The following is a 25,133-nucleotide window of genomic DNA, read 5'->3' on the forward strand; positions in this document are numbered from 1 at the left end:
GTACAGCGAAGGTTCACTAAATTGGTCCCCTGGGATGAGATGGTTTCCTATGATGTGAGGCTGAGAAAACCGGACCTATATTCTCTGGAGTTTAGAAGAATGAGGGGCAAACTCATTAAAACATACAAGATTCTGAAGGGGTTGGTAGAGTGGGTGCTGAGAGATTGCTTCCACAGGCTGGGGAATCTAAAACATGGGGGCAAAGTCTCAGGATAAGGGACCGATCATTTAGGGCTGAGATGAGAAAAAATCACTTTACTCAAAAGGACTGTGAATCTTTGGAGTTCTCTACCCTAGAGGGTTGTGGATGCTCCGTCGTTGAATACATCAAAGGCTGGGATGGACAGATTTTTGGTGTCTCAGGCAAATCAAGGGGATATGGGGAGTGGGCAGGAAAGTGGAATTGAAACCCAAGATCAGCCATGATTGTATTAAATGGCAGAGTAAGCTCGATGGGCCACGTGCTCTCCTCCTGCTCCTACATCCCGTGTTCTTCGAATGTTTACTGACATTTTGGTTGAGGGGAATGAAAAATGAAGACATTTTCTTTTTCAAGTCATTGCTATTAAAAAATAATTTCTTCCCTATTTTCTCCCCTTTATCCCTCTCGTCTCCTGAATTATGCTGACTCATATTGGGGCTTGGGTCAATGGGTGATGGCTTCCCTCCAGTACCTTGCCCATGCAGATATTCTTTATACGAGTCTAAACCAGTGTCAGCAAGCCATTAGACTCTGGAGAAAGTCTTAGCAAAGTTGGTTCTGTTTTTGAACAAAGTTCATAAGTGCACCTTCCAGCAGAAGCCATAGGATAGCAATTAAGTAGGAATCCAAGCCATGGTCATTGAAGTCAAGTACAGTGCTATAACTGCTGTTAAAATTGTGAGCAGCTAGCTCTGCACAATCTGAAAACTTCTGACCTTCTCTCATCTGGACAACTTAATGCAACATAAACAGTGCCTTCTATTCACACCTCCATACCATGAGCAGTTAAATCCTCATTTCCATCTCCTGTGCCATACTAAAACAAAAGACAAATACCTGGAAAAACTCAGCAGGTCTGGCAGCATCGGTGGAGAAGAGCACAGTTGATGTTTCGAGTCCTCATGACCCTTCAACAGAACTAAGTAAAAATAGGAAAGGGGTGAAATATAAGCTGGTTTAAGTGGGGGGTGGGGCAGTGTTGGGACAAGAAGAGCTAGGTAAAGAGCCAGTGATAGGTGGAGATAACCAAAAGATGTCACAGACAAAAGGACAAAGAGGTGTTGAAGGTGATGTTATCTAAAGGAATGTGCTAATTATGAGTAGAAAGCAGGACAAACAAGGTGCAGGTAGCTCTAGTAGGGGTGGGTTGGGGTGAAAGAATACTAAAAAGGCTAAAAGGTAGAGATAAAACAAGGGGTGGAAATATGTTTAAAAATAATGGAAATAGGTGGGAAAAAGAAAAATCTATATAAATTATTGGAAAAAACAAAAAGGAGGGGGAAGAAACGGAAAGGGGGTGGGGATGGAGGATAGAGTTCATGATCTAAAATTGTTGAACTCAATATTCAGTCCGGAAGGCTGTAAAGTGCCTAGTCAGAAGATGAGGTGCTGTTCCTCCAATTTGCTTTGAGCTTCACTGGAACAATGCAGCAAGCCAAGGACAGACATGTGGGCATGAGAGCAGGGTGGAGTGTTGAAATGGCAAGCGACGGGGAAGTCTGGGTAATGCTTGCGGACAGTCTGAAGGTGATCCTTTGAATCCGGAGGCTGGTGGGGTGATAAGTGAGAACAAGCAGGACCCTATCATGTTTCTGGGAGGGAGGAGAAAGTGTGAGGGCGGATGCCCCTGTCCTCACTTATCACCCCACCAGCCTCCGCATTCAAAGGATCATCCTCTGCCATTTCCGCCAACTCCAGCATGATGCCAAACGCATCTTCCCTTCACCCCTCCGGTGGCATTCCGTAGGGATCATTCCCTCCGTGACACCCTGGTTCACTCCTCCATCACCCCTACTCCTCAACCCCCTCCCACAGCATCTTCCCATGCAACCGCAGAAGATGCAACACCTGCCCCTTCACTTCCTCTCTCCTCACCGTGCAAGGGCCCAAACACTCCTTCCAAGTGAAGCAGCATTTCACTTGCGCTTCCCTCAACTTAGTCTACTGCATTCTTTGCTCACAATGCGGTTTCCTCTACATTGGAGAGACCAAACGCAGACTGGGTGACCACTTTGCAGAACACCTTCGGTCTGCATTACCCAGACCTCCCTGTCGTTTGTCATTTCAACACTCCACCCTGCCCTCATGCCCACGTCTGTCTTTGGCTTGCTGCATTGTTCCAGTGAAGCTCAACGCAAACTGGAGGAACAGCAGCTCATCTTCCGACTAGGCACTTTACAGCCTTCCAGACTGAATATTGAGTTCAACAATTTTAGACCATGAACTCTCCTCCATCCCCACCCCCTTTCTGATTCTTCCCCCTCCTTTTTGTTTTTTCCAATAATTTATGTAGATTTTTCTTTTCCCACCTATTTCCATTATTTTTAGATGTATTTCCACCCATTGTTTTATCTGTCTTTTAGCCTTTTTAGTATTCCTTCACCCCATCCCACCCCCACTAAAGCTATCTGTACCTTGTTTGTCCTGCTTTCTACTCTTAATTAGCACATTCCTTTAGATAATATCACCACCTTCAACACTTCTTTGTCCTTTTGTCTGTGACATCTTTTGGTTATCTCCACCTTTCACTGGCTCTTTACCTAGCTCTTCTTGTCCCAACACTGCCCCCCTCCACCCCCCGCCTTAAACCAGCTTACATTTCACCCCTTTCCTATTTTTACTTAGTTCTGTTGAAAGGTCATAAGGACTCGAAACGTCAACTGTGCTCTTCTCCTCCAATGCTGCCAGACCTGCTGAGTTTTTCCAGGTATTTGTCTTTTGTTTTTGTTTTGGATTTCCAGCATCTGCAGTTCTTTGCTTTTATCCTGTGCCAAACTGCCTCTCTGAATCAATGTGGAAGATGGGCATCCCGAGCCATAAACTTCCATATTTTAAGTCAATATTTTGTAACTGGCTGCACTTGGGATTGACAAGGGAATATTTTTTTCACCCATTCCTTCTAGTATAAACTGAAATATGAAACATTTGTGGCACATCACAAAAGCCAAATGAGTGGAAGAACTTGCTTGTTAAGGATAACAAGTTCAAACAAACCTAAGTACGCACTCGAGACTGGAGTTCAGTATAGCAAGGGATGACAGTTTCTTCCATTTTTGGCCTCATTATGTTGAAATGTGAGGCGTGATATGCAGAGTGCAGAACAGTCACAATGTGTGTGTACATGAATCTGCTTTTTCTGGAAACAGACAATGCTCAGACAAGTAGGCCCTGCTTTGCAATGTAATCCTGGATGCCAACAGAATTTGTTATGTTTGAACACGTATGCGCACAGGCATGCAAAATATCACATCTCACAATGAACTAAAGTTTCCCTTTTCGTTAGCTGTGGGCTCCACCAGTAGTGGTTATATTTCCTGAACATGCTTTACAAAGTGGCATGCAGAAACTCCAAACTGGAAAATGTTAATGATAATATTCCAGCCAACCAAAGAGAACTGCTTAGGACTATAAATGTTGCAGACTGGATATATCAAATGTGTCTTTAGCCTCTGATTGAAGTGCTTCTTTAAAGTTCAAAGTAAATTGCAGTACTACCTTGAAATTACACTTTTGAATAATAGCATATCAGTGTTTAATGATGATGGATTTCAGTTACATGGAGAGATTGGAGAAAATGGGGCTGTTCTTCTTAGAGACAAATGAGAGGAGATTTGAAAGAGCTATCCAAAATCTTGAGGGGTCTGGACAGATTAGCTAAGGAGACACTTAGGAAGGATTGAGGAGGGAGAGAAAACACCGGGAATTACAGACCAGTTAGCCTAACATCAGTGGCAGGGAAGATACTAGAGCCTGTTATAAAGGATGTGATAACAGGACACTTAGAAAATTTGACATCTTTTGGCTATTTCCACCTATCACTGGCCCTCTATCCAGCTCTACTTGTCCCACCCCCCTCCCCCCTTAAACAAGCTTATATTTCACCTCTCTTCTATTTTTATTTAGTTCTGTTGAAGAGTCATACGGACTTGAAACGTTAATTGTGTTCCTCTCCGTACATGCTGCCAGACCTGCTGAGTTTTTCCAGGCATTTTTATTTTTGTTTTGGATTTCCAGCATCCGCAGTTTTTTGCTTTTAACTTAGAAAATATCAACAGGATTAGACTAAGTCAACATGGATTTATGAAAGGGAAATCATGTTTGACAAACCTACTGGAGTTTTCTTTTGAGGATGTAACTAGCAGAATAGATAAGGGGGAACCAGTGGGTGTGGTGTATTTGGATTTTCAGAAAGCTTTTGACAAAGTCCTATATAAGAGGGTGGTGTGTAAAATTAAAGCACATAGGATTGGGGGTAATGTATTGGCATGGATTGAGAATTGGTTAGCAGACAGGGAGCAAAATAGGAATAAATGGGTCTTTTTCAGAATGGCAGGCAGTGACTAGTTGGGTACTGCAGGGGTCAGCGCTTGGGCCCCAGCTATTCACAATATATATCAATGATTTGGATGAGGGAATCAAATGGAATATTTCCAAGTTTGCTGACCACACAAAACTAAGTGGGAATGTAAGCGGTGGAGGAGGATGTTAAGAGGCTCCAAGGCAGTTTAGACAAGTTGAGTGAGTGGGCAAATACATGGCAGATGCAGTGTAATGTGGGTAAGTGTGAAGTTATCACTCTGGTAGGAAAAATTGAATGGCAGAGTATTATTTAAATGGCGATAGATTGGGAAATGTTGTGTACAAAAGGGACCTGGGTGTCCTTGTACACCAATCACGGAAAGTAAGCATGCTGGTGTAGCAAGCAGTTAAGAAGGGAAATGGTATGTTGGCATTCATTGCGAGAGGACTTGGGTACAGGAGCAAGTATGTCATACTGCAGCTGTACAGGGCTTTGGTGATACCACACCTGGAGTAGTGTGCACAGCTTTGGGCTCCTTATCTAAGAAAGGATATATGTGCCATAGAGGGAGTGCAGCAAAGGTTCAGCAGACTGTTTCCTGGAATGGCAGGATTGTCATAGGAGGAGAGATTGGGCCAACCAGACATATATTCACTGGAGTTTAGAAGAATGAGGAGGGATGTCATTGAAACATATAAAATTCTGATGGGGCTGAACAGACTGGGTGCAGGGAGGACGTTTTCTCTGGGGGGGGGGGGGGGATTCTAGAACAAAGGGTCACAATCTCAGGATACAGGGTAGGCCATTTAGGACTGAGATGAGGAGAAACTTCTTCATTCAGTGGGTGGTGAACCTGAGGAATTCTGCCACAGTGGGCTGTGGAGGCCACAGCACTGAATATATTTGAGGAGGAAATAGATTTCTGGACTCTAAAGGCATCAAGGGGTATGGGGAGGGAGCGGGAGCTTGGCGTTGAGATAGAGGATCAACCATGATCCTCCAGCTTCTATTTTCTAAGTTTCTATGTAACCAGAGGACATGGATTTAAGGTGATTGGCAAAAGAAGCAGCGGCGACATGAGGAAAAACATGTTTACGCATCTAGTGTTTAGGATCTGGAATGCATTGCCTGAGTGTGGTGGAGGCAGATTTAATCGTGGCTTTTAAAAGGGAAATGTGGATAATTATTTGAAGAGATAAAACCTGCAGGGCTATGGAGAAATGGTGGGACAATGGAACAAGGTGAATTGCTCTTGTGGAGAGCCAGCATGGACACAATCGGCCGAATGGCTTCCTTCTGCATTTTAACTATTCTACAATTCTAAGTGAAATTTGCAAGCCAAATACATGCTTATTCTGATATGTATAATGCACATATACCAATGAATGTTGTACTGCATCCAATTTTTAAAATGATCAGCTGCAAAGCTCTAACTAACTTGGGCATTCTACCTAAAATAAAAGGGTGGCACATAACCCATGCTTCCTATGCCAGAAAGTAGAAGAGATTTGCTTGTGTGTGTTAGAATTTCATTCAAAAAACACTCTACACAGGTACCTGCATGTAAAGAGTAATTCATAATGCTTGTTACAAGTTTAGGGTCCTGCCATAGATATCATCATATTAGATACAGCAGTACTAGTCACTCTTGTAAATGGTCTTAGCAGTTTACATTTAGGTGTCCATACTGTCCTCTCTCTGCCCTAACATTAATTACATAGCATGACCTGAACTGGATATTTATATCTTTCATTCATATGCAAAGGTGCAGGGAAAATTATGGTGATATAAGAACAGATATGAATGAAAAGGCTGTCTTATTTCATAGGCATTCCTAAACAAACATATTCTCACTGGTTGGGCATATTATAAGAACACAGACTCGAGGCACAATTCCAGACTACCTGAACGTGGCCCAACATAGAAAATGGCCGTGCCGAAAAAGAGCCCAGATACAAATGAAATGTGCTTTACTTCAATATCTTACGAGTGCAAAAATATGAAGGATAGTAATAGCTAAAGAAAGATTGCAGCATTAATTTTTTTAATTCTTTCATGGGATGTGAGCAAGGCTGCCAATGCCAGCATTTGTTGCCTATAACTAATTGCCTTTGAGAAAGTGCTCGTGAGTCGACTTCTTTAACGACTGCAATCCATATGCTGTTGGTACACCCACAGTGCTGTTAGGAAGTTCCAGGCACGGCGACAGTGTGGAAACGGCGATATAGTTCCAGGTCAGGATGGGGAGTGGTTTGGAGGGGAACTTGCAGGTGGCGGTGTTCCCAGGCATCTGCTGCCCTTGTCGTTCTAGGTGGTAGAAGTCACAGGTTTCACAAGTGCTGCTGAAAGAGCATTGGTGAGCTGCTGTAGTGCATCTTGTAGATGGTACACACTGCTGCCATTGTGCATCAGCGGTGGAGGAGTGGATGTTGAAGGTAGTGGATGGGGTGCCAATCAAGTGGGCTGCTTTGTCCTAGATGGTGTCAAAATTCTTGTGCTGTTGGAGTTGCACATATCCAGGCAACACACTCCTCTTCTTCTAGCCACGGTATTTATATGGCTAGTCCAATTCAGTTTCTGGTCAATGGTAACCCAGGGTGTTGACAGCAGGAGATTCAGTGATGGTAATGCAACTGAATGCCAAGGGGCAATGGTTAGATTCTCTCTTGTTGGAGATGATCATTGCCTGGCACTTGCATAGTGCAAATGTTTCTTGCCACTTGTCAGTCCAAGCTTTGATACTGTCCAGGTCTTGCTGCATTTGATCATGGACTGCTTCAGTATGAGGAGTCTTGAATGTCAAGTAGATGTAACTCTTTCGAGTACAAACCCATTTCCATCTGTTCCTATTCAGATGAAGTTACATTGTTTCATAGTTTGCCATTGTGAGATTTGAACTCTTGATAATCTTTTAAATCTTTTAAATCTTTTAAATGAACTCTTTCGAGTACAAACACGTTTCCATCTGTTCCTATTCAGATGAAGTTACATTGTTTCATAGTTTGCCATTGTGAGATTTGAACTCTTGATCTTGGGGTTACAAGCCCAGTACCATAACCACTTGGCTATTTAGGCCAAGTCATAAGTTAGATCACCTGAACGCTTGACAGTGATGTAATTAGAACCCACGTCTCCATAGAGACTGGAACCTTAATCCAGCATCTTAGACCACTCGGCCACACTAACACGGAACCAAAGAGTCAGAGGAGACTTCCTTCGAGCCTGAATTGAACCAGCAACCTAAGGATACCAGCTAGGATGATCACCTACAGTCCTCCGCTCCACAAGCTGAGCTATCGAAGGTGAGCCCCAATTAAAGACATGGTGCAGTCTCTCTGTATACTCACATGGTGTAGTCCCTCAAAATGGTGCAGCCTATGTGTAATAACATGCACTTCTGTATAATAACATGGTGCAGTCCCTCTGTGCAATCACATGGTACAGACTCTCTGTATAATCAGATGATGATGCTGTCACTCTGTGTAATCACATGATGCAGTGTCAGTGTAATCACATGGTGCAGTCTCTCTATGTAACTCTTTCGAGTACAAACACGTTTCCATCTGTTCCTATTCAGACGAAGTTTCATTGTTTCATAGTTTGCCATTGTGAGATTTGAACTCTTGATACTCTTTTGAGTAAACCTGTTTCCATCTGTTTCAGATGAAGTTACATTGTTTCATAGTTTGCCATTGTGAGATTTGAACTCTTGATCTTGGGGTTACAAACCCAGTACCATAACCACTTGGCTATTTAGGCCAAGCCCTAAGGAGCATCCTACCTTGTAACTCTTTTGAGTTTCCATCTATTCCTATTCAGATGAAGTTACATTGTTTCATAGTTTGCCATTGTGAGATTTGAACACTTGATACTCTTTTGAGTAAACCTGTTTCCATCTGTTTCAGATGAAGTTACATTGTTTCATAGTTTGCCATTGTGAGATTTGAACTCTTGATCTTGGGGTTACAAGCCCAGTATCATAACCACTTGGCTACTTAGGCCAAGCCTATGAGGAGTCTTGAATGGTGAACACTGTGCAATCATCAGCAAACATCCCCACTTCTGACCTTATGATGGAAGGAAGGTCATTGATGAAGCAGCTGAAAATGGTTGGGCCTAGACCACTACCCTGTGGAACTCCTCCAGAGATGTCCTGGAACTGAGATGATTGACCTCCAACAACCACAACCATCTTCCTTTGTGCTAGGTATGACTCCAGCCAGCAGAGAGGTTCCCCCCCGATTCCCATCGACTCTAGTTTTGCAAGGGTTCCTTGATACCACGGTCAAATGCTGCCTTGCTGTCAAGGGCAATCACACTCACCTCACCTTGAGTTCAGCTCTTTTGTCCATGTTTAACCAAGCTGTAATGAGGTTAGGAGCCAAATGACCCTGATGGAACCCAAACTGAGTGTGAGCAGGTTATTACTAAACAGGAGCTGCCTGATAGCACTGTTCATGACCACTTCCATCACTGATGATCGAGGGTAGACTGATAATTGGCTGGGTTGGATTTGTTCTACTTTTTGTGTACAGGACATACCTGGGCAATTTTCCACATTGTTGGATAGATACCAGAGTTGTAGCTGTGCTGAAACAGTTTGGCTGGGGGCGTGGCAAATTATGGAGCACAAGTCTTCAGTACTATAGCCGGAATACTGTCAGGATCCATAACTTTTGCAGTATCCAGTACCATCAGCCATTTCTTGATGTCACGTGGAGTGAATTGAATTGTCTGAAGACTGGCATTTGTGATGCTGGGGACCTCAGGAGGAGGCAGAGAGGGATCACCTACTCAGCACTTCTGGCTGAAGATCATGGCAAATGCTTCAAGCCTTATCTTTTGCACTGACATGCTGGACTGCCCCCATCATTGAGGATGGGGATATTTGTGGAGCCTCCTCCTACTCCTCCTCTGAGTTGTTTAATTGTCCACCACCATTCAAGACTCTATATTGTCCAGGTCATGCTGCATTTGACTTGTAGATGGTGAACTGGCTTTGGAGAATCAGGAGGTGAGTTACTGTCCTCAGAATTTCCAGCCTCTGACCTGCTCTTGTAGCCACAGTATTTATCTGGCTGGTCCATGTCAGTTTCTGGTCGATGGTAACCCCCAGGATGTTGTTCGTGGGGTTTCAGCAATGGTAATGTCATTGAATGCCAAGGGGAGATGATTAGATTCTCTCTTGGTGGAGATCATCATTGCCTGTGGCATCAATGTTGCTTGTCATTTATCAGCCCAAGTTTAAACGTTGTTCAGGTCTTGCTGTATATTGGCAGGGACTACTTTAATATCTGAGGAGTTGCAAATAGTACTGAGCATTGTGCAAAGATCAGCAAACAGCCCCCTCCTGTTCTTATGATGGAGGGCGGGTCATTGATGAAGCAGCTGAAGATGATCAGGCCTACACAACACCGAGGAACACCTGCAGCAATGTCCTGGGATTGAGATGATTGGCCTCCAACAAACCATCCTCCTTTTCACTAGGAGGCTGGAGCGTTTTCCCCCTAATTCCCATTGACTTCAATTTTGCCAGAGCTCAGTCAAATGCTGCCTTGATGTTGAGGGCAGTCACTCTTGCCTCCCTTCTTAAGTTCAGTTCTTTTGTCCATGTTGGATCAAGGTTGTAATGAGGTCAGAAACCAAGTGCCCTGGCTGAACTCAAACAGAGCAGTGACTGACCAGTAAGTGCTGCTTAACAGTTGACAACACTTTCCATCACTTTGCTGATGATCAAGAGGAGGCCGTGGGATGGTAATTGGCTGGATTGCCTGGGCAATTTTCCACATTGGCCGGCAGATGCCACTGTTAAAGCTGTACTGGAACAGCTTGGCCGAATTGTGCTCCAGAACTATTGTCCGGATATTATCAAGGCTCATAGCCTTTGAAGTGCCTGGTGCCTTCAGCCATTTCTTGATCTCACCTGGAGTGAATTGAATTGGCTGAAGGTTGGCATTGTAATGCTGGGAAGCTCAGGTGGGCACCAAGATGGAACATCCACTTGGCACTTCTGGATGAAAATTGTTGCAAATGGTTCCTCCTTATCTTCTGCACTGATGTGCTGGACTCCCCCCATCATTGAGCATGGGGATATTTGTTGAGCCTCCTCTTGCAGTGAGTTGTTTAGTTGTCCATCACTAGTCATGACCAGGCGTGACAGGACCTCCATAGTTTTAAGCTGATCCTTTGAATGTCAGGTCACTTAGCTCGGTCTATCAAATGCTGCTTATGGTGTTTGACATACAAGCAGTCCTCTGTGGTAGCTTCATCAGTTTGACAGCTCATTTTTAGGTCTGCCTGATACTGCTCCTGGCATGCCCTCCTGCACTCTTCATTGAACCAGGGTTGATTCTGGCTTGACAGCAATGGTAGACTGAGGGATATGCCAGGCATGAGGTTAAAGGTTGTGGTTGAATACAATTCTGCTGATGGTCCACAGAACCTCATGGATGCCCAATTTTGAAATGTTAGATCTGATATGAAAATATCTCATTTAGCACAATGATCGAGCCACACAATGAAGGGTACACTCAGTGTGAAGACAGGATTTGTTCCCACAAAGACTGTGCAGCGGATACTTCTACCTATATCGTCATGGGCAGATACAATTGCTATAGGTGACTAGTGGATTTTTTCCTCTCATTGGTTCCCTCAACACCTGCTGCAGGCCTAGTCTGGCAGGCATGTCCTTCAGGACTCGACCAGTTCAGTCAGTAGTGGTACTACTGAGCCACTCTTGGTGATGGACATTGAAGTCCCCCACCCAGAGTACATTTTGTGCCTTTGCTGCACTCTGCTTCCTCCAAGTAGTGTTCAATATAAAGGAAGACTGATTCATGAGCTGAGGGTAAGTGATAGGAAGTAATCAGCAGGAGGTTTTCTTGCCCATGTTTGACCTGATGCCATGAGGCTTCATGGAATTAATGTTGAGGACTCCCAGAGCAACTCCCTCCTGATGTACACTGCTGTTTTCCATTGGCTCTGCCCTGCTGGTAGGGCAGGGCACACCCAGGGCTGGTGTGGATGGTGTCTGGGAAACTGGCTCTAAGTTATAATTTGCTGAGTGAACTATGTCAGGCTGTTGCTTAACTAGTCTGTGGGTCAGCTCTCCCAATTTTGGCACAAGCTCCCAAGTGTTAATAAGGAGGATTTTGCAAGGCTGACAGGGCTGGGTGTGCCGTCGCCGTTATTGGTACTTAAGTCAGTGCTAGGTGGTCCGTCCAGTTTTATTCCTTATTGACTTTTCTGTACTAAATTGTACCATTTCAGAGGGCAATTAAGAGTCAACCACTTGCTGTGGGTCTGGTGTCACATGTAGGCCAGACCTGCTAAGGATAGCAAATTTCTTTCCCTGAAGGACATCAGTGAGCCGGATGGGTTTTTATGACAACCGTGATGAGACTATTTTACAATTATACATTTTAATTTATCAATTGAATTAATTAATTGAATTTAAATTCCACCAGCTGCCATGGTGGGATTTGAACCTCTGCTCCAGGGCATTAGCCTGGGCTTCTGGATTACTAGTCCAGTACTCTATGCCATCATCTCTCCTTTAATGGGCAGGACCCACACATTGTCTGAACCATGTGCTGGACCATACTGTAACAGTGCAATTCCAAAATATTCTCATCTTTCACAATATTACACATTCAGACTTTCCTGAGCAAGCATTTTAATTTCTACTGCAGTACCTCCTAGCATAGACGGATGTATTTCTGGCAGCATTTAACAAATATACAATGCCAATTGTGAAACATGTTGAATCTACTACTGAGTAACACAAAATGTATACTGTAGCCTAAAGGGGTGCGCTCAGGAAAACAAAAGCTATCACTTATTGCTAAATGTCTTTCATTGGAAGTGGTTCAGCAATAAATAGTATTTGATCATTTAGTGGTTTCTCATCTTATATTTCAATTTAAATCCTTTGTCCAGGCTCCCACAGTACCTTTCTTCTACTGATGCCACTCTGTCAATGGTTGTGACATAATGCACAGGTGAAGTTGTGAATAGCATTCCAACGTTCTCTCCTCACTGAAGACAAAGTAAGAGCTTAATTGCACTTAATACCATACCATGTACCATGCTATGGCACAGAACATGCTGGGCCAGGAGAGCTTTAAATAGGGAATACTGTAAACGCTGTTGCTTGTAGCCCAAGGTTATAATGGTTAACAGATCCCTTTATATTTCAACTGCACAATGTCATTACTTTCAGCATTAAATTAGTGGATAAAGCCGATCTCTGCCAGATTGAATGAGTGTTTTTGATTCAGGGATTTTTTTTAAAAGAACAGTACTGTTCTGACCATTAATATTTTAAAATTAAAATTAGTGTAAACCTTGTAATATTAATCTCATCAGGCAGCAATATAGATACAATAGTACAAAGTAGATTGCACACACAGGTTTTGTGATGGATTGTGAAAATTATTTACAACTTTGACAAGAATCCTGTGATAAAGATAAAGGACTCAACCACAGGCACACAAACTTTATATATGTAAGATTTCTGCTTACTAAATGGCATCATCTCTCCATATTGTTACAACCTCCTTAGAGACCAATAACTTAAAAACAAAAGGATTTGAATTCCATGACTAACTTAAAGGAATTTCATGACAAGATTTCACATTTTAAGACTTTTACCATAACAAACCAAAATCAATTTCAACTAAACATTACTTAGTAGGCAACCATTACTCTAAACTACAGAAAAGTTAACAATTGTTAGAGTCTTAACATGACTGTTAATCCCACACTACATATATATATATATATATATATATATACACACACACACATATATATATATATATATTACAGCACGCTCTCCACAGAATTGCAGTATTCACAGGAAATAGTGCAGTCACTCATAGCTTCCAATGTCTTCACTTCTCATAGTTCTGCTGAGTCGTAATGTTCAGTGACCTTGCAAATTGTGACCCTCTGTCTCCTGATAACTCAACTGGGCCCACTCCAGAGATTGCTTCCCCCACCAAATCAGGATGAATGATGGACTGCAGCGGTTCAAGGCGGCAGCACACCACCACCTTCTCAAGGGCAGTTAGAATGGACAATAAATGCTGGCCCAGCCAACGAAGCCCGCATCCCATGAATGAATAAAAAAAAAACCAGGATGAATCTTCCAGAGTCCTTAAATTTCCACAGGTTTTCTCTCTTCGGCCAGAGAACATCTTCTCACCCGCATTCTGTCTAAATGCTAACAAAAGCCTTTTCCCTCTGCTTGCAGCAGCTGTTCCCTGTCTCTCTCCCTTTGTTTCAAATCTCTGAGACAGTAAGTCTGCAATAGCAAAAACATCTTCCTCTCCCTTTGTGTTCTGATGTTAAACAAGGCACATGCATTTCAATAGCACTCAATCTGGGCCCCTGCTCCACATTATAACCATCACCTGGCTTGTTGTCAGGCAAAGTCCACTATACCCCTTTTTCAAGGCATCCTGGATTAACTTAAATTAAAAGAGGCAGTCCATACATAACCATCTTATAAAACCTTGCATTCGTAACAACACTGATTCCTGGAGGTACAGTCATTCCAATGTAATAGTGAAATCCCCCATTAAATGGCATTGTGAATGGGAAACAAAATCTGACAAATATGCTCCATTCATGTCTCCACTGAAAAGCTGTAGAATATTGTCCCGGAAGTTGTGATGAGAATAATAATGAGGCTATCAGCATTAAATTTACAATGGCAGAAATGTGACAGCAACTACACATGCATACTCCGGAAGTTAAGCATGGAAATCTATAAGCTGCCGTTAGTTTATCCCGTTCCTCCACACAGTGCCATATTGCAGTCCTCACTGACAGACTTAACTTTGAAATGACTGCGATAGCTTGAGGCTGAACTTGATCACTAGTTCTGTACTGAAAACGGCTGAAAATATTTGGGCTGCTGCATCAGGAGTAACTGAGTTTTAAATGGCATGATACATAAAATTATTGAAAAATCTCTCTGGCCCATAAACATAAATTTTACAAGCATGGAGTCTCACTCCCTCTGAAGAAAACTTGTGTTGGAGATCTTAATTTTCTTCTCATCAATTTTGTTGTTTATCTCTCTCAAGTCCATCTATATTTCCCTAGCTTTATTTCACATTGCGTACACTATTTAAAGCTAATTTACATTTCCTGATTTATACTCTTTGTGGCTCAATGAGGATCCTTCAACCTGAATGACTGAAGAGCCATGCTGATCTTTGTCCTGCTTACAGACGCCAAGGATCCCACGTAGGCGACACAGAGCTGGAAAAGATGACAGAATAAAGAAAATCTCTGCTGCCAAGTCTGTAGGTAGCTATCTGCAAGGTGAATGACAAACCCTTTACTACCAAGTGCAAAATTCCATTAAATATGGAATAATTTAGGAATTATTACTTACCCTTCAGTATTGTAACCACAGGATACATGCTACTAAAACAATCAAAATATAGCTATAAGTTTGTCTGTTATGCAAATTTTTTCATTGCGCTCGCTTCCATTATTTCCATATTGCAATACCAAACTATTTCCACATTTAAATTGCACTATTTAATCGCACGTTCAACACATTTCACAACTGACAACACACCATCAATGCAAAAAAAGACTTGGTGATTTTTTTTTACTATCCATTTGAGCCAATAAGCAATTATGCAACTTTTAAGGCTGTCTAGATAAACTTGGGAAATATTTTACACTTTGGAACCAGGCCACAGCCTTCAATCATGATTGTCTTATATTAAAGTTAAAGTATGAAAATATGAAAATGTGAAATTATACACCATTTTGAAAAATGCAGAAATGAAAATAAAAGATCCAGTAAATTCAATGCAATACATGAGTAACCCATGTTAAGGACTGCAGTAGACACGTTCATGGAAATCATTACTTAAATCAAAACTACTTTTATCGAACCATGCTTTCCCATTGAAGTATATGCAATATCAGATGTGTTCACAACCAAGATTTTTTGCCTCCAATATGTAACATCAACATGAAAATAAACTAAACACAATGTAAATAAAACTTCCACATTCCCATTGGTATGATAAACCAAAGAGAACAGGTTTTGCTTTCCCTGACAGCTCTGTAAATGTTAACATGACAGGGATCACTGCTTCTGCATGTACCGCTGACCAGGGTGATGATCTCCTTCTCTGTTACTGGACAGCTTCTCAGCCTTGGCTCTCCTCTTTCTGTAGAGCCAGTGACCACTCTGTAGATGACTAGATCGCTGGTCAGCTCCATCTTCCTCACAGCACTCTGCTTCACCATTGTGCTGAAGGGCATCAAGCATGCGGTGGTGGCGATTGGGGTCAGAGCTGCCAGGCTCCGAGTCAACCTCCTGGGGCTCTGCTCTCCAGGGAGAGGCCAAAATCCAGGCCAAGTTCCAGAGAATGGGGAAACATCCCTTTCATTGTTTCACCTAGCCAGTAATTTTGCAGATGTTACATAAAACACTTCTGCATCCAGTTCCCAACTACTTTATAACAGGGTACATTCTACGTACAATGCGTTAATGGGTAATAGTTTGTTAATCAACTGATAACAAAACTACGCTATTCAAAACATCTTAAAATGGGGTATAAGAGACAGTTTACTGTGAATCCCAACATGTTATAACTTGTATATTTCTAAATGTAGGCTAAGTTCCCATTTAAAAATGTCACTGTTTGCCACTAAGATTCAATGCTTCTTCCAATCCTATGCTTTCACAACTGTTTCACTCAGCATATACTAATTGCAGCTCATAAACAGATAGTTAATCAAATACCTACGAAAGATTGATGTTGTACATAACCCACACACTTATTTTAGGGAGGAGTTTCTGCTTTGACAAACCTAAGTTCACCTAAACAAATAAGTTACATAAGTTTTAAATAGGTAGGTCTACCAAAATCAGTAAAGCACAGCACAGGGTCAGAACAAGACTTCCAAAAAGTTATACATTTCAACTTCTAATAGTTCACATTAAGATGATACACTCAATTTCAGGGAGGATTTTCAGCAGTATAACATCACTGCTTTTGCATCAATATGAAACAAATTTAGATGCACAGTGACTTGAAAGCACAATTTGAATGTCATATTTTAGTCAGACTCAAATAATTCATAGAATCCATCACAATGTGGAACTGCTGTATTGCTTGAAGTGCCGTTTTTAAAATGAAGTATCTAAGCCATCTCACCCATCCATTCATCAGGTGGATGTAAAAAGATTGAAGAGTAGTGAGTTTTCTGGGGTGTCATTAATCATAATTTGATCATTTACCAACACAATCAAACCATTAATTCGTCATTTATTTCCACTGTTTGGGGGAAATCTCCAGCGTGGCAATTGAGAGTGTTTAGAGGGGCCAGGTGGAACAGTTGGTCGGGGCGGGGGGGGGGGGGGGGGGGGGGGGGGGGGGGGGAGAGATATGGGGGGGGAAATGGGGGCAGTGTGGCGGGGTGGGGGAGACGGGGGGGAGAGGGAGACGGTGGCGGGCGGGGGGAGAGGGAGACGGGGGGGGGGCGGGGGGGAGAGGGAGACGGGGGGGCGGGGGGGAGAGGGAGACGGGGGGGCGGGGGGGAGAGGGAGACGGGGGGGCGGGGGGGGAGAGGGAGACGGGGGGGCGGGGGGGAGAGGGAGACGGGGGGGGCGGGGGGGAGAGGGAGACGGGGGGGGCGGGGGGGAGAGGGAGACGGGGGGGGGCGGGGGGGGAGAGGGAGACGGGGGGGGCGGGGGGGAGAGGGAGACGGGGGGGGCGGGGGGGAGAGGGAGACGGGGGGGGCGGGGGGGAGAGGGAGACGGGGGGGGCGGGGGGGAGAGGGAGACGGGGGGGGGCGGGGGGGAGAGGGAGACGGGGGGGGGCGGGGGGGGAGAGGGAGACGGGGGGGGCGGGGGGGAGAGGGAGACGGGGGGGGGGCGGGGGGGAGGGGGAGACGGGGGGGGCGGGGGGGAGGGGAGACGGGGGGGGGGGGGGGAGAGGGAGACGGGGGGGCGGGGGGGGAGAGGGAGACGGGGGGGCGGGGGGGAGAGGGAGACGGGGGGGCGGGGGGGGAGAGGGAGACGGGGGGGAGAGGGAGACGGGGGGACGGGGGGGAGAGGGAGACGGGGGGACGGGGGGGGGAGAGGGAGACGGGGGGACGGGGGGGAGAGGGAGACGGGTGGGATAGGGAGACGGGGGGGCGGGGGGGAGAGGGAGACGGGGGGGGGCGGGGGGGAGAGGGAGACGGGGGGGGGCGGGGGGGAGAGGGAGACGGGAGGGCGGGGGGGAGAGGGAGACGGGAGGCGGGGGGGAGAGGGAGACGGGGGGGCGGGAGGGAGACGGGGGGGCGGGGGGGAGACGGGGGGGCGGGGGGGAGAGGGAGACGGGGGGGCGGGGGGGGAGAGGGAGACGGGGGGGCGGGGGGGAGAGGGAGACGGGGGGGCGGGGGGGAGAGGGAGACGGGGGGGCGGGGGGGAGAGGGAGACGGGGGGGCGGGGGGGAGAGGGAGACGGGGGGGCGGGGGGGAGAGGGAGACGGGGGGGCGGGGGGAGAGGGAGACGGGGGGGCGGGGGGGAGAGGGAGACGGGGGGGCGGGGGGGAGAGGGAGACGGGGGGGCGGGGGGAGAGGGAGACGGGGGGGCGGGGGGAGAGGGAGACGGGGGGGGCGGGTGGAGAGGGAGACGGGGGGGCGGGGGGAGAGGGAGACGGGGGGGGCGGGGGGAGACGGGGGGCGGAGAGGGAGACGGGGGGGCGGGGGGAGAGGGAGACGGGGGGGCGTGGGGAGAGGGAGACGGGGGGGGCGTGGGGAGAGGGAGACGGGGGGGCGTGGGGAGAGGGAGACGGGGGGGGCGGGGGGAGAGGGAGACGGGGGGGCGGGGGGAGAGGGAGACGGGGGGGGCGGGGGGAGAGGGAGACGGGGGGGCGGGGGGGAGAGGGAGACGGGGGGGGCGGGGGGGAGAGGGAGACGGGGGGGGCGGGGGGGGAGAGGGAGACGGGGGGGCGGGGGGGAGAGGGAGACGGGGGGGCGGGGGGGAGAGGGAGACGGGGGGGCGGGGAGAGAGGGAGACGGGGGGGCGGGGAGAGAGGGAGACGGGGGGGGGCGGGGGGAGAGGGAGACGGGGGGGAGGGGGGAGCGGGTGGAGAGGGAGACGGGGGGGCGGGGGAGAGGGAGACGGGGGGGGGGGCGGGGGGAGACGGGGGGGCGGGGGGGGAGAGGGAGACGGGGGGGGCGGGGGGAGGGAGACGGGGGGCGGGGGGAGAGGGAGACGGGGGGGCGGGGGGAGAGGGAGACGGGGGGGCGGGGGGAGAGGGAGACGGGGGGGCGGGGGGAGAGGGAGACGGGGGGGCGGGGGGAGAGGGAGACGGGGGGGCGGGGGTGGCGGGAGGGGGGGGCGGGGGTGGCGGGAGGGGGGGGCGGGGGTGGCGGGAGGGGGGGGGCGGGGGGTGGCGGGAGGGGGGGGGGGAGAGAGGGAGACGGGGCGAGACGGGGGGGGGGGGGGCGGAGAGACGGCGGGGCGGGCGGGGGAGAGACGGCGGGGCGGGCGGGGGAGGGGGAGACGCCGGGCGGACGAATCCCCAAAGCTGTCCCATTTAAAACTCGGCTTGCGGAGCCGGGAAACACACAAACCCTCCCAGGGCACAGGCCACTTTGGCCAGATTAACCCCAGCCTGTGTCTGAACGCAGCTCCGGGCCCCGCTCACCTGCTCTCCACTCGGGGCTCGGTTTCCTCCTCACACCCGCATCACTTCAACAACTCTGCCTGCAGCCGGGAGAGAACGGAGCGGCTCCGCCAACTGACCCGATCCGGGCTGGGCCCGACTCACTCTTGCGCCGTGGTCATCGCTTCTTCTCCCGCCAGCTCCACACGAAGCAAACAGCGAGACCCCAAACCAATCCCCAACCACGGGCTCCAGGCCCCGGACCTACACCATCCTCGCGCCCGCGCCGATTCACTCAAAGCTTCAAACCTCCGCCAGCAACCGCCACCAAGATGGCGGCACTTCTGGAAGCAATGATCACACCGCCCCCTGCCGCCCCGGCCCCGCACTGCTCCCTGCCGCCCCGGCCCCGGCCCCGCCCCCTGCCGCCCCGGACCCGGCACTGCACCGCCCCGCCCCATGCCGCCCGGGCCCTGCCCTGCCCCTGCCACCCCAGCCCCTGCACCACCCTGCTACCTGCCGCCCCGGCACCGCACCTCACCGCCTCCGCACTGCTCCCTGCCGCCCCGGACCCGGCCCCGCCCCCTGCCGCCCCGGACCCGGCACTGCACCGCCCCGCCCCATGCCGCCCGGGCCCTGCCCTGCCCCTGCCACCCCAGCCCCTGCACCACCCTGCTACCTGCCGCCCCGGCACCGCACCTCACCGCCTCCGCACTGCTACCTGCCGCCCCGGCACCGCACCGCCTCTTGCTGCCCTGGCTTCGCACTGCCCCCAGCCATCCTGGACCCATACCGCCCCTCTGCTGACCCGGCTCAGCACCGCCCTGCCCCCTGTCACCCCGGCACCACACCTCCCCCTTCTGCCCTGGCACCACAAGAACAATCTTCCTTAGTAATAAGTGGATAGAACTTGGATTGCACCACATATGAGAATAGTGGAGGAAAATACAATCAAGGCCTTCAAAAGGGAATTGTTAACAAAGAAAAGTTAACAGGAAAAGTTAATAAATGCAGAGAAGGGCAGGAGTGTGGAACTAATTAAGTTGCTCTACAGAGAGCCAGCACAGACATGTTAGGTTGAATGGTCTCCTGTTCTGCAACTATTCTATGGGCTGAATTTTCTGTACATCGGGCAGGTGGGCCTGACCCAATCACGGGTGGGCGCGGAGCCGATCACCGCCAGCGATCGGGGCCGCACCGCCATTTTATGGGGTGGGCCAATTAAGGCCCACCCAGCGTGACGTCTGCCGGGAAGTGCTATGCACTACCTGTGCGGGCGGGGGAGAATCCCTAAAAGCGAGAGTGCGCTCTTTCGCGCATGCTTACGAAAGAGCACACTCATCTCCCTGAGGCTAAGTGCAGCCTCAGGGAGATCGCCTCGACTTTTAACAATATTAAAGATAGAGAAAAGAAAAATCCCTTACATGTCCCCTCATGTGACATGTTTCCATAATTTCCATAACAACTTTATTACAATTTTAAAACCGTACATGAAACCTCATCCCGCCGCTGGATGAGGTTTCATGTTTTTTCTAGTTGCCGCTAGGGATTCTGGCCAACTTGCCAACCTTAAGGTTGGACGGGCAGACCCTTTAATTGCTTAATTAATCTGTCAATGGCCTCAATTGGTAATTGACAGGTCGACAGGCCCGCAGCTGATTTTGCTGCGCCCCCACCTTCCTGAAAATTTAAATGGGGCAGGATGATGTCGGGGGTTTTACGCATCGGCGAGTGGGCCCCGCCCCCTGCTCGCCGACTGTAAAATTCTGCCCTATGGATCTATAATTCTATGTAACAAAAGCATGAATGAGGGTTTCAGAAGGAGACGAATGAAATTACAGATGTGGAAGCAGGTGCTCTCGCTGATGGAGAGTATATGAGCTCAAAAGCTCAGCTCCAGGTGAAATAGGAATCAGTAACCATGCAGGGAGGATGATAAAATTGATAGTTAAAGAACAAATTTTGTAACAGGGCCAAATATAATCGCTTTGGTCATGCTGATGTTTAATTGGAGGAAATTTCCACTCACCTGACTAGATATCAGACAAGTAGCATGTTGAATCAGAGACAGTAGAGTTTGGGAGAAAGGGTGGCAAGGTGGTGCTGCACTTGGTGTGGTCAGTGTACATATGCCACTTGACCATATAGTATCACTGAGGGGCAGCATAAGACATAGAAGGGGATCCAAGGGCAGATCCTTGGGGGGCTCCAGGGATAATGGTGTGTAAGCATGGAGAAAAGCCATTATAGACTACGATCAGATAGATAAGATTAGAAGTAGGCAAAGGCAGTCTTACTCAGTTGCACAATGCAGTAGGGACATTGGAGGAGGATGGTGGGATCAACTGTGCTAAAGGTTTCAGACACAGGAAGAGGGATGAGGAGGAATAGTGCACCACAGTCACAGTCATATTGGATGCCATTTATGACCCTGATTGGGGCTCTTTCAATGCTGTGGCAGGGGCAGAAAACTGATTTGCAAAATAAAAGCCCATGGGATAGGAGGCAAAATACTAGTATGGATTAAGGATTGGCTAACAGGCAGAAAACAGAGAGTAGGAATAAAAAGTTTGTGGATGGTACAAAGCTAGGTGGGAATGTGTACTGTCAGGAAGTGGCTACAGGAGGATTTGGACAGACTTAGTGAGTGGGCAAGAACATGGCAGATGGAATATAATGTGGAAATATGTGAGGTTATCCACTTTGGTAGAAGGAACAGATGTGCAGAGTACTTCCTAAATGGTAAGAGATTAAAAAATGTAGATGTGTAAAGGGACCTGGGTGTCCTTGTTCATAAGTCACTGAAAGCTAACATGCAGGTGCAGCAGGCAATTAGGAAGGCTAATGGAATGTTAGCCTTTATCGCAAGAGGACATGAGTACAGGAATAGTGAAGTCTTGTTTCAATTGTATAGAAACTTGGTTAGATCACACCTGGAGTATTGTGTGCAGTTTTGATTCACTTACCTCAGAAAGGATATTATTGCCATAGAGGGAGCACAATGAAGGTTCATCAGACTTGTTCCGGGGCTGGTGGGACTGTTTTTGAAGAGAGATTGGGGAAACTGGGCCTGTATTCTCTAGAGTTTCGAAGAATGAGAGGTGATCTCATTGAAACCTACAAAATACTTAAAGGAATAGACAGGGTAGATGCAGGTAAGATGGTTCCCCTGGTTGGAGAGTCTAGAACCATGGGACATAATTTCAAAATAAGAGGGGAAGCCACTTATGATCGAGATGAGGAGAAATTTCTTTAGTCAGAGGGCTGTGAATATTTGGAATTCTCTACCTCAGAGGGCTGTGGAAGTTCAGTCATTGGGTTTGTTTAAGTTAGAGATTGATAGATTTCTGACGTAAAGGGTTATGGGGATAGTGTGGGCAAAAGGCATTGAAATGTTCAATCAGCCATGATCATATTGAATGGTGGGGCAGGCTCCATGGGCTGAAAGACTTTCTCTTGTTCCTATGTTCAAGCATGGAATTCCAGGAAAGAGGGACACATATTTAAGGGCTTTGAAGAGGTTCGGGAGGGGGTTGGGGAAGGTTAATTGTAAAGGCGGTCTTTTTTTAGGAAGAGCGTGATGACAACAAGAAAGGAGCATAGTACCTGAGGAGAGGGAGCAATTAACAGTTACAGCAAGCACTGACAGGGAGCTCAGCACCGCCACCTGCAGGTTTAAACAAACACTGACAGTATGTTTGGCACTGCCACTGAGAGACTCAGGCTGTGAGAAATAATTATTTATTTTATATTAAAATATTATATTTTTACCAAATAGTATAAAGTATTATACTATTTACATAGCCTTTAATTTCTGGCTTTTGCCTGTTAAGTGAGATTCAGTTGGAAGGTGGGAAATGTCAGTTTAATTTTTCTGAAATTGGTTCAAAAGTGGACAAAAAAGCTGAACTCCAGAGGTGAAATGAAAGTAACTGCCCTTGACATCAAGGCAGCATTTGACCAAGTGTGGCATCAAGGAGCCTGGCAACACTGGAGTCAACTGGAATCATGGAGAAAACTCTCCGCTGGTTGGAGTCATACCTAGCACAAAGAAAAATAGTTGTGGTTGTTGGAGGTCAATCATCTCAGCTCCAGGACATCACTGCAGGAGTTCCTCAGGGTAGAGTCCTAGGCCCACCCATCTTCAGCTGCTTCATCAATGACCTTCCTTACATTATTAGGTCAGAAGTGGGGGTGTTAGATCTTGATTGCACAATATTCAGCACCCTTCGCAACTCCACAGATACTGAAGCAGTCCATGTCCAAATACAGCAAGACCTGGACAGCTTGCTGGCTTGGGCTGACAAGTGGCAAGTAATATTTGTGCCACACAAGTGTCAGGCAGTGACCATCTCCAACAAGAGAGAATCTAACCATCACCCCTTGACATTCAATGGCATTACCATTGCTGAATCCCCCACTATCAGCATCCTGGGGGTTACCATTGACCAGACACTGAACTGGACTAACCATATAAATATTATGGCTGAGAGACCAGGTCAGAGGCTAGGGATCTTGCAGCGAGTAACTCACCTCCTGACTCCCCAAAGCCTGTCCACCATCTACAAGACACAAGTCAGGAATGATGGAATACTCTCCACTTACCTGGATGACTGCAGCTCCCACAACACTCAAGAAGCTTGATACCATCCAGGACAAAGCAGCCCACTTGATTGGCACCCTATCCACCACTTTAAACATTCACTCCCTCCACCACTGACACACTGTGGCAGCAGCATGTACCATCTGTAAGATACACTGTAGCAACTCACCAAGGCTCCTTCAACAGCACCTTCCAAACCCATAGCCTCTACCACCTAGAAGGACAAGGGTAGTAGGTGCATGGGAACACCACCACCTGCAAGTTCCCCTCCAAGTCACACCCCATCCTGACTTGGAAATGTATCACCGTTCCTTCACTGTCGCTGGATCAAAATCCAGGAACTCCCTTCCTAACAGTACTGTGGGTGTACCTACACCATAGGGACTGCAGCGGTTCAAGAAGGCAGCTCACCACCATCTTCTCAAGGGCAATTAGGAGTGGCTAATAAATGCTGGCCTCGCCAGCGATGCCCACATCCTGTGAACAAATAATAAAAAAAGAAAATTTGTGGAGCAGGATTTCTCTACAACAAGTGGGAGATGGACGCAGCATCTTCACCGCCCTGGAGTTTCTGGGAGGTTAGTTAAATTATCATAATGTGGCCGAGCTCCAAGTGCTAAGTGTGCCAGTCACTCAGCATGGTGGGGCCAGAAATGTAATTCTACTGCATCAATTAAACAATTTCAGCACCTAAAAGGGGCGGTATAACAAAACCTAAAATTTCCAGGAGTTCATGAAAAGATGTCCGAAAATATAGGAGAACGAATAGAGCTATTCTACATTTACTGATGGGCCAATGAAACTGAAATTAGACAAGGCACTGGAGGATCCTTATTTGGATCTCTATGATGTCATCCAGCAAGGTCAGTGGTACAATAGCAATGCAGACGAGACAAGCAGGAAAATAAGTGCCAATAGACACTGTGTTATTTTGCAAAATATTTTGCAACTTTATTAGGCCTGCAGACTAAAAAGAGCAAGTCCCACCTTCCAACAATATACTGAAGTAAGCATGTTTGCAACTTACAGTCACCTCTCCCTCGGTGTATTTAAGTGTGTTAATAGCCCACAATGAAGGTGTAAGAGGTATAGCAGGGCTCCTTACTCTCCCAAACTTCCTCTCCACCTCTCTGTCTCTCTATCTCTCCGCCCCCCCACACACACACCTTAAACCAGCTTATATTTCAACTCTTTCTTGGACTCGAACTCAAGTTCTGTCGAAGGGTCGTGAGGACTCGAAACGTCAACTCTTTTCTTCTCCGCCGATGCTGCCAGACCTGCTGAGTTTTTCCAGGTAATTCTGTTTTTGTTTTGGATTTCCAGCATCCGCAGTTTTTTTGTTTTTATCTCTTGTGTTTAATTGACTGCCACTGCTCTTCAAGAAATGCC

The 25,133-nt window shown here is 47.5% G+C and overlaps 1 protein-coding gene across 1 annotated transcript in view; it reads right to left on the reverse strand.

The window, feature by feature from the left end:
- Positions 1-19,497, reverse strand: part of yes1 (YES proto-oncogene 1, Src family tyrosine kinase) — an 80,278-nt gene extending 60,781 nt beyond the window's left edge. The window contains exon 1 of the mRNA XM_041189693.1: positions 19,184-19,497. The gene's annotated coding sequence lies outside the window, so the exon portion shown is untranslated. The remainder of the gene's footprint in view (positions 1-19,183) is intronic.
- Between the last annotated feature and the right edge of the window lie 5,636 nt (positions 19,498-25,133).

Source organism: Carcharodon carcharias, chromosome 6, assembly GCF_017639515.1.
Source record: "Carcharodon carcharias isolate sCarCar2 chromosome 6, sCarCar2.pri, whole genome shotgun sequence".
In the NCBI taxonomy this organism is placed as follows: Eukaryota; Metazoa; Chordata; class Chondrichthyes; order Lamniformes; family Lamnidae; genus Carcharodon; species Carcharodon carcharias.